Raw genomic sequence first — 9,970 nt, 5'->3', positions numbered from 1 at the left:
GGTGTGATAATAGGAGATATTACAAATTCAATTCCAGACTACCACAATAAAACAAATATTGCAATAAATCAAGTCACATAATTTTTATGGTTTTCCAGTGCACATAAAAGTTATGTTTATACTATACTATAGTTCTTTAAGAGTGTAATAGTATTATGTCTCATAAACAATGTAAATGCCTTAATGAAAAAATACTTTATCGCCAAAAATTGTTAACAATTATCTGAGCCTTTAGCCAGTCATAATTTTTTTGATGGTGGAAGGTATTGTCTTGATGTTGATAACCACTGACTGATTAGGGTGGTAGTTGCTGAAGGTTAGGGTAACTGTGGCAATTCTTTAAAATAGTAATGAATTTTGCTATATCAACTGACTCTTCCTTATATGAATAGTGTCTCTTAGCATGTAATGCTATTTAATCACATTTTACCTGCAGTAGAACTTCTTTCAATATCAGAGTTAATCCTCTCAAAACCTACCACTGCTTTATCAACTAAGTTTACATAATATTCTAAACAGTTTGTGATCATTTCAACAATCTTCACAGCATCTTCACCATGAGTAGATTCAGTCTTAAAAAAACCACTTTCTTTGCTCATCTATAAGAAGCAACTCCTCATCCATTTAAGTTTTATGACACTGCAGCAATTCACTTACACCTTAAAACACCACTTCCAATTCTAATTCATTTGTTATTTCCACCACATCTGTAGTTACTTTCTCCACTGAAGACTTGAACCCCTCAAGTCATCCATGACAATCAGAATCAACTTCTTCCAAACTCATGTGAATGTGGATGTTTTGACCTCTTCCTACAGATCAAAATGTCCTTAATGGCATCTAGAATGGTGAATTCTTCCCAGAATGTTTTCAATTTACTTTGACTGGATCCACCAGAGGAATCACTATCTATGGAAGTTATAGCTTTAGGACATGTATTTTTTAAATAATAAGACTTGAAAGTTGAAATGACTCTTTGATCCATGAGTTGCAGAATGGATGCTGTGTTAGTAGGCATGAAAACAGCATGGATCTCATTGTATATCTTCATGAGATCTCTTGTATGATCAGATACATTGTCAATGATAGGTAATATTTAATAGGTATATATATATATATATATATATATATATATATATTTTTTTTTTTTTCTGAGCAGTAGATCTCAGCAGTGGGCTTAAAATATTCAGTAAACAATGTTGTAAGTAGATGTGCTGTCATCTGAGCTTTGTTATTCCATTTATAGAGTACAGGTAGAGTCAATTTAACACAATTCTTAAGGACCCCAGGATTTTCAGAATGGTAAGTGAGCAGATGATATCACTCTAATGGCAGAAAGCAAAGAGGAGCTTACTGATGAGGGTGAAAGAGGAGAGTGAAAAGGCTAGCTTAAAACTCAACATTCAAAAAACTAAAATCATGGCATCCGGTCCCACCACTTCATGGTAAATAGATGGGGAAAAAATGGAAACAGTGACAGATTTTATTTTCTTGGGCTCCAAAATCACTGTGGATGGTAACTGCAGCCACTAAATTAAAAGACACCTGGTCCTTGGAAGAAAAGCTATGACAAAACTAGACAGCATACTAAAAAGCAGAGACATCACTTTGCTGACAAAGGTCTGTATAGTCAAACCTATGATTTTTTTCAGTAGTTCTGCATGGATGTGAGAGTGGGACCATAAAGAAGGCTAAGTGCTAAAGAATTGATGCTTCTGAATTGTGGTGCTGAAGAAGACTCTTGAGAGTCTCTTGGACTGCAAGGAGATCAAACCAGTCAATGCTAAAGAAAATCAGTTCTGAATAGTCATTGGAAGGACTGATGCTGAAGCTGAAGTTCCAGTACTCTGGCCACATGATGCAAAGAGCTGACTCATTGGAAAAGACCCTGATGCTGGGAAAGATTGATGGCAGGAGGAGAAGGGGATGACAGAGGATGAGACAGTTGGATGGCATCACCAACTTGATGGACATGAGTTTGAGCAAGCTCCAGGAGATGGTGAAGGACAGGGAAGCCTGGCATGCTACAGTCCATGGGTATCACAAAGAGTCCGACATGACTTACTGACTGAACAACAACACATGAGTACTGGCTTCAAATTTAAAGTCACCAGTTGCCCTAGCCCCTAAGAGTCAGCCTTTTCTTTGAGGCTTTGAAGCCAGGCATTAACTTCTCCACTCTAGCTATGAAAGTACTAGATGGCATCTTCTTTCAATAGGCTGTTTTGCCTATACTGAAAATCTGTTGTTTAGTGTAGCCACCTTCATTAATGACCTTTGGTAGATACAGATAAACTACATCTTCTACATCAGCACTTGCTATTTCACCTTGAACTTTTATGTTATGGGAACAGCTTCTTTCCTTAAACCTCATGAACCAACCTCTGCTATCTTCAAACATTTCTTTTGCAGCTTCCTCACCTCTCTTAACCTTCATGGAATTGAAGAGAGTTAGGGCCTTGCTCTGGCTTGAGCTTTGGCTTAAGGGAATGATCTTCTATCTAGACCACAGAAACTTTCTCCATATCAGCAAAAAGCCTGTTTCACTTTCTTATTATTCATATGTTCATCTGAGTTAGCACTTTTAATTTCCTTCAAGAGCCTTCCTTTGCATTCACAACTTAGCTAACTGCTTGGTGCTAGAGGCTTACCTTTTGCTCTATCTTGGCATGCCTTCCTCAACCAGCTTAATTATTTCTAGCTTTTGATTTAAAGTGAGAAATGTGTAATTATTCCTTTAGTTTAAACACTTAAAGACCATGTGGGGTTATTAATTAGCCCAGTTTCAATACTGTCGTGTTTCAGGGAATAGAGAAGTCCAAGTGGAGGGAGAGAGATGGGGAACAACCAGTTAGTAGAGCAGTTGGAACAGACACAACATTTACAAATTATGTTTGTCATCTCATATGGGCATGGGTCATGGCGCCCCCCAATTACAATAGTAACATCAAAGATGACTTATCTGAGCTAATCATAACAAATATAACTAAATAATGAAGTATGAAACATTGCGAGAATTACCAAAATGTGTACATAAGAAGAGAGCAAATACTGCTGGAAAATTGGCACTGATAGACTTGCTCGATGCAAGGTTGCCACAAACCTTCAATTTGTAAAAACAAAACAAAACACAGGATCTGTGAAGCTCAATAAAGTGAAGTACAAGGTGTGTCCATAAAACAGAGGAATGTATGAGAATGATAGTCACGTTGAAAATAAGGTCAAGTTAAAAAGTAACATCTAACTTTTCAAACTTTCTGCCTCATTTATTACAGTTATGCAAAACCATGAGAGTATATTAAAATGGAAGAAGTTATGAAATCCTATAGAGTGTAAAGTTCAACTGTTCTATATTCTATAAAAATACTTGCACTAAACCTGTTCATACCAAACACCTAGGAGTTACCTTTGATTCATCCCTATCTCTCACACTCTAAATCCAATTCCTCTGCAACTTCTGTAGACCTTCCTTCCAAAATACATCCCAACTTTGTCCAGTTATCTCTGCCTCCACTATTATCACCACTATTTCATCTACCTTTATCTGGAACACTAAAAAATTCTAGTTGGTCGTCAGCTTTCACTTTTAACCACCATTAATCCAAGTGACAGTCGCATGGTGTCCATTTTAAAACATAAATCAGATAATGTCATTCTTCAGCTCAAACCTCTCCAATGGTTGCCCTGTCTATCTAGAAAAATTTCTGGACTCCTTACCCTAACATATAAACCCTTCCCTGATGTGGCCCTTGGCTGTCAGACCCCACTACGGTCCAGCATCCTGCAATCTTTCTGTTCCCCCAACGCTCCATGCTCACACCTGCTTTTTATGTCTTGTACTTTCTGTTCCTCTGCATGGAATCCTTCCTTTGATCTTTGCATGGCTCAGTTCCTCTTGGTATTTGCATGTCAGAACAAATGTCCTCTCCTCTGAGAGACACTTTTTTCTGATCACCCAACTCAGTTATGTTCTCTATCATATCACCCAATTCCATTTTTTAAACAGCACTTTTCACCATCTGGTATTTTCTTATGCATTTATTTATTTGGCTACTCCCTACTAGAATGTGAACTCCATGAGATTAAAGACATTATCTTATTCACTGCTTTATTTGCAGCTTCTAAAGCACTATCTGTAACATATATGATTTATGATAAATATTCTTAAGTGAATGAAAAAAGAAGATGGAAACAAATTTGTGTTTAATAATTTAAAGAGATATTCAATTGTTAAAATTTTTGATCCAAGGGCACACAGTGAAGCTTACTGTCTGTGGGTGGTTCAAAATAACACTCTAAATATATGGCAATTGTGATGTATATATCTGTCTCAGAAACATTAGAAATCACTTGTTCCTAACTTTTCATTTTTCAAAAGAGTAAACACAGATAAATAAGATTAAATGCACACACAGATAGTAAGTTGCAGAAATGGGACTGAAACCCACCTCGCCTGGGTTCTGACATAGTGTTCTTTCCATACCTTTCTTATTATTAAAAATAAACACTTTGCTCATTATCAAATACTTGTTCTCTTTTTTTTTTTTCAAATACTTACTCTACTATGATATAACAAAACGTCAAAGGTAGGTCTTTCATGAAAAGAATTAATGAATTAAAGAATGCTTTATTTATGAGTATATGGTCTGCTATGGGTGAGAACTTAACATTGTAAAACAAAAATAAATCACACATGTTCAATCCTCATGAAAAACTAACACTTAGCTAAAACTGAATGATGACATCTAAAAGTTAGAGATGTATTGCAATACAGTTGCTAAAACTAATTTGTAACATTGCAAAATGTGACAGATGATTAAATTTTAACATATTACATTTTCAATTCACAGAAAGATTGTATATAGTAAATCAATTTCCACTTCATGTAACAGAAGTTTTGAAAGGGCATAAGCCGATAGTTCTAGTAGTTGAGTGAGATTTTTTTTTAAATTAGGGTCAGAGTCACAAAAATGTAACCTAGATATCTGAAAATCTTCAAAATTGATTTATAGAATACTATTTTAAAAGATTTCCAGATCACAGCATGCTTCCACATTTATACTTCAATTATTTTCATTGTACAAAACCCCTGAAACATACAATTAATGATTATAATGTCTCCAGATCATATGCATCACAGGACAGAAGGCTGATCCCTATATTCACCAGCAGAAATTCTTTTGGGTATAAAATGGATGAAACAAGGAGTCACAAGCTATCAGAATATGACATGTATGCATATGAAATCAAGCAAAAGTATTAAGTGACTATCACAGAGCTAGGACACTCAGTGTGAAAGATAATAGATTATCCCTGTCCCCAATAAATTTACAGTTGTTGATGAGAAAAAAATTTATATCAGAAACTACAATTGTATTGTACACGCATATACACAGAGGGAAAAATCATAGAAAGTAAATAAACTTTTAGAGAAAAGTAACTCTTCCCTGATAAATATCAGCTTGTACTATTAGGTACTATGAATAAGGCTTCTCAGCTCACATGTCTCAATTTTTGGAGTGCTCTCAGCTTTGATTCTACAACACCTCAAAGATTCCAGAAGAGTGTTGAACCATGTGACAAAAGTCTTCAGGTGGATCTTGAAATAATCTTTAAAGAAATCTTCTCAGGTAGGCAAAACACTTTGTTTCATTTGGCTTTTGTTTTTTAATTTTAAAAGCATTTTTTTATTTTCCAACAGACACCTCTTTTCAGATGCAAATGTAACTATTCCTTAAACACTCCTTTCAGATGTTAACATTATACCTTTCTGAATGCTAATTAACAAAAAGAAGAAATGTTTGATACTTGGTTCTTGATTTTGAATCAATGTGAAATATTGATGTTTTCCTCTTAGGCTCAGATTTTTCTTTAAGATATCTTTTCTTTGATTGTAAAATATATCATATATACAGAAGGCTGTACAAAATACATTGTGCTGTTTAAATAACTACCTACTGAATGTTCATGTAACCATCACTCAGGTTAAGAAATAAGATCCTAGGTATTTTTTAATGTATTGTCACAGAAGGAAGGGAACAATTTATGATGAGAGAGTCTAAATTTCCTTGTTGTTCTTTAATCAGAAATGAAAAATTCCCCTAATCATTTCTCTTTTGACATGTTACTCCCAAATTTGTTCACTGAAGTAAACAGTAAACAAGTGCAAACATCTTACATCCTAAATCCAAATTAAATTCTTTACCTAATAGTTTATGATGCTCCTTGATGTATTTAAGGGGAAGAGGCAACATATAATTAATAAAGAACAAATTATTTTAAACCTATGCTGTTGATGTTTATAAATTATAATTGTGATTTATTGTCCTATATTGTTGCTAATGTTTTTAAAGCCTCCTGTGAAAATGTTTGACCATGAAGAATGATTAACAAGCCTAAATAAAATGTGGTCTCTAACATGATTTTTAAGTACAGTGGCCCTAAATATTGAAAAGTGCATTGAATGACTGTTTCTTCTTTTGCAAAAAATAATCCATTGTCTTCTGGGCTTATCACCTTATGTAATATTTTGCATTAAGGTAAAATCCTGCATTCAACAAGTAGTTACTGAGTTCAATGAAGTACTAAGCACCATGAAGAAGTGAACAAAAGTAGAAAAACATAATCCCTGCCTTCAGGGGAGCTTAAAAACACTGGGGAAGCTAAAGCATTCACTAATGAGGCAACTGAAAAAATACTTACAATCCATAATCAATTGTCTGAGAGTAAAGCACAGACTGATTATAGAAACTCACGAAACTAAAAAATTGGTTGTATGTCAAAAGGAGTTTGTAAGGGTGCTCTTTTGAATTTCAAACATTTTACCAACAGAAATATTATAAATACACGCTGACTGGATTTATAGGTTTGCCAAGAGAAACTCATTTAATTCATAATATATGGAAATTCTCTCTGTATATTTGCCAAGAAAATACAGTAGAAAGCAAAAGTGTTGTAATACTATTAGACAAAAACTGGAAAACAAAAATGGGTATGAAATAGGTTTGTAAAATACATCTTGACATATTCTGAATGCTGATGCTTGAGAAGGAGTGTGTTTATTAATAATTAAAGCAGGTAGATGAAGACTGCTGTGGAGATTTGGAAAGGCATCACTATCAGAAGCACTTGTGGTCCAAGACGTAGCTCTATTTCAACTCAAAATATACATTTTTCGTTTTCATTCACTCATTCAACAAGTATTTATTGAGAATCTCTACTATGTGTCAGGCACTGTTCTAGGCACTGGGAACACACGGGGGAGAGAGCATGGTGAACTCAGAGCTTCCCTTCTAGTCGGGGCTGGGAGGGAAAAACAACAGTGTCAAGAAGAGATAAGTGTTTTTCCTTGCTTCATCTTGAACATTACTCAAGATTATAACAAATATTAATTTTATATTTACCTTCATGGTCGGGATTCCCTGGTGGCTCAGAGGATAAAGCATCTGCTTGCAATGCGGGAGACCCAGTTTCCATCCCTGGGTTGGGAAGATCCTCTGGAGAAGGAAATGGCAGCCCACTCCAGTATTCTTGGCTGGAGAATCCCATGGACAGAGGAGCCTGGCGGGCTATAGTCCATGGGGTCGCAGAGTCGGACACGACTGAGCGACTTCACCTTCACCTTCACCTTCATGGTCAGGGTTGGAATGTCTCTTTGTCCTAAATGGAACTAAAAAGAAGGGAGGGGAAAGTATAGGGTGCAGACATTTCCTAGGGTTTCTGGCAACAACCACAAGATGGAAAAAGAAGTATGTTGGAAAAGATTACTTCTGTTATGATCAATGAGAGGGGAAAAAATGAGTGTGATTCATTTGATGGGAAGGGTGTTATTTTACATCAGGCAGAAATCACCAAGCCTTGGAGAGCTTGGGCACTGTTAAAAGCAATCTAGAGGAGGAGGCAGTTTTCATTGGCCATTTAAACCTGTCTTGGACATTTCTCCTCTTTCTCTCCCTTCCTCCTTCTGTGCTTCCATTCCTCTCTTCCTTCCTCCCTCCCTCCTCCCCTCCCTCCTTCTCTTCTTTGCTCCCTCCCTCATCCCCTCCTTCCCTCTCTTCCTTCCTTCCTTTTTTCCTTCTTTCCTTCTCTCCTTCCTTTTTTGAAGCAAACATATACTGGTGATTACCAGGCACAATCCTAAGCGTTAGAGATAAAAACCTATGACACAGTCCTGGCCTGGTCCTGAAGCAACTTAAGAGTCTAAAAGAGTGTTCCCAACTCAGGGATTAGTTATATCCAGAGGAAGCACTTTTTTTTTTTTTTTAAACTTTACATAATTGTATTAGTTTTGCCAAATATCAAAATGAATGCACTACAGGTATACATGTGCTCCCCATCCTGAACCCTCCTCCCTCCTCCCTCCCCATACCATCCCTCTGGGTCGTCCCAGTGCACCAGCCCCAAGCATCCAGTATCCTGCATCGAACCTGGACTGGCATCTCGTTTCATACATGATATTTTACATGTTTCAATGCCATTCTCCCAAATCTTCCCATCCTCTCCCTCTCCCACAGAGTCCATAAGACTGTTCTATACATCAGTGTCTCTTTTGCTGTCTCGTACACAGGGTTATTGTTACCATCTTTCTAAATTCCATATATATGTGTTAGTATACTGTATTGGTGTTTTTCCTTCTGGCTTACTTCACTCTGTATAATAGGCACTTTTAACTACTTAATAACCCATGTAGCACAAGCCTACCAATGAAAATATATGCCAGTTAGGTTCCAGAGTAGAATCCCGGAAATGCACTGTAGATAGCCTTGTATAGCTGTATAGTGGAGAGGTGGGAGGAGCTCCTGAGCCAGGAGCTGGAGTAACCAGGATAATTGGGAGGTAACGGTACTTGGGGGTCACCATAGTAACTATTTACCAGATGCTATAAAAGTATTAGTCATGTTAACAATGATTGTCATTTAATGATGATATGACTGTATCAACGAGTACCAATTAAATCCTTGGCTCTACCTACATCCAATGCTTAGGAAAAGAAGGAAGTGGTTGTAGTGAGATTACGTGAGTGAGGGAAGCTCTGCTGAGTGAGTCCTGAGCTTAGTCTTGAGAAAGAAGATTGCCATTAATTGGTGACTAGGACGGAGAGGACATTCAGACATGAGAAATGGCCCAAGTAACAGTGGAAATGGATAAACCATATACAGAATGTCATTAAAGGGACCTACTTAACTGGAAATGTAGGCAGTGAAAATGTATTACGCTAGAATGAAGAGTGCACATGGAAGAATGGGTTGTGTGCAAGCAGCAAGGCAGAAGGGGAACGGTGGTTGTGGTGCTAGGTTACAAGCTTAGTTCTGACATAGCAGGAAAAAAAGGGGGAGCTACTCTGTTTGTCCTAATATGATGAATGTGACATATGAGGAAAAATATTCTGCTGACTATATGTAGACTGAAGGAGCATAAAGCCAGTTTAAGTGGCTATTTCAGCAGCCCTGGTAAAGTTCATTAGGGCATGAACCAGTGTGTTGACTATGGAAATGAAAGGAAGGGTTCAACCTGATAGATACTGCAAGACCATGTGAGGACTGGAGAAAAAGGAACAGATGATAAGCACAATCTATTATCTTAAATATGACAGCTGGTTTTCTAAATGCCCAAAGAAAAATACAAGTCTCTAATACTAATTTCTTAAAGAACAGCAATTTAGCCATATATGAATCCTATTTAATTTACAAAATAAAGATCCTAACTTCTGATGATGGGGCAGTATGAATTGATAATCTTTTGACACTCAGAATGAGGCTGCTGTATTATACCAACAAGGAAGAGCGTTAAGTTTTTTTTTTTTTTTTTACTGTTTATTGATATTAACATAGAAAATGTATATAGTATGAAATCATTGACATGTATCTGAAATCTGCTAGATTTAATTGTTTTGATGTTCTGTTTACTTACTAAAAGTCACTTCCAAATGAGTTTTATCTTTTGAAGGTGGGAAGAAATGCTTGATTTTTAA

General features: G+C 36.4%; 1 pseudogene; it reads right to left on the bottom strand.

Moving 5' to 3' along the window:
• Positions 1 to 212: 212 nt before the first annotated feature.
• LOC138986504 (tigger transposable element-derived protein 1-like) lies at positions 213 to 2,761 on the bottom strand (annotated as a pseudogene).
• Between the last annotated feature and the right edge of the window lie 7,209 nt (positions 2,762 to 9,970).

The sequence above is a fragment of the Bos mutus genome, chromosome X (genome assembly GCF_027580195.1).
Source record: "Bos mutus isolate GX-2022 chromosome X, NWIPB_WYAK_1.1, whole genome shotgun sequence".
NCBI classification, from domain to species: Eukaryota; Metazoa; Chordata; class Mammalia; order Artiodactyla; family Bovidae; genus Bos; species Bos mutus.
Note: the sequence above shows the minus strand (reverse complement) of the source record. Positions and strands in the feature narration are given on the sequence as shown.